Source organism: Condylura cristata, unplaced genomic scaffold, assembly GCF_000260355.1.
Source record: "Condylura cristata isolate star-nosed mole 26May11 unplaced genomic scaffold, ConCri1.0 scaffold00011, whole genome shotgun sequence".
Lineage (NCBI taxonomy): Eukaryota > Metazoa > Chordata > Mammalia > Eulipotyphla > Talpidae > Condylura > Condylura cristata.
Genome location: NW_004567112.1, coordinates 10,807,728 through 10,808,489, shown reverse-complemented (window position 1 = coordinate 10,808,489; position 762 = coordinate 10,807,728).

Genomic DNA, 762 nt, shown 5'->3' with positions numbered 1-762 from the left:
GCGAGGCAACGACGGCGGCAAGCCCCGTGCGCCGCTCCGCCGGGCGGCCCGGACGGGCGGGAGAGGCTGTGCCCAGCGCGCACGCGACCTCCCAGACCCAGGAGACACCCGCTCGCGCGCTCCAGATCTCTGCTCCATTTGCTTAGCCAGCGGCGTCCTTGTTTGCTGGGCCGACCAGCGCCTCAGGGACTCGTCTGTCACGTCCTCCACGTGTGCCTGTGTCCCCTGCACCCCCTCGCCCCCCGGTCCCCCGCTGTCCCTCCACGGCACCGCTGAGGAAACGCCTGAGCCCGGCCCTGTGACTCTCAGCCGGGTAGTTCTGTGGCGGGAACCAGCACCCCACCCCGCCACACCCCCGCCTCCCCACGCACAGAAACAGCAAGGGGATTGCTCCTCTCGTGGGTGGTGCCTTACGGCAATTTCAGCCCAGCAGGGGTGAGGTTTCAGCCTCCCAGGAAGGCAGGGAGCAGCCCCGAGCGCTCCCAGTCCTCATCTGTTTCCAAGGCACCCCCCCAGATGTGGGGGCTTCACTGCCCTGCTGTTTCCTTGTCACTCTGCTCCTCCGCTCACAGGACCTTAGGGTGGTAACAGAGGCTCCTCTCCTGGCAGAGAACTGGCACATTCTGTGAAAGGCACTGGGTAGGGGAGCCGGGAGAATGCTGGGTCCTCAGGCCTCAGGGGCCCCTAGGGGTGACCCCACATTAAAATATGGGGTGGGGCCCTCCCGGGTGGCGCAGCGGGTTAAAGCACAGCACTGAGAAG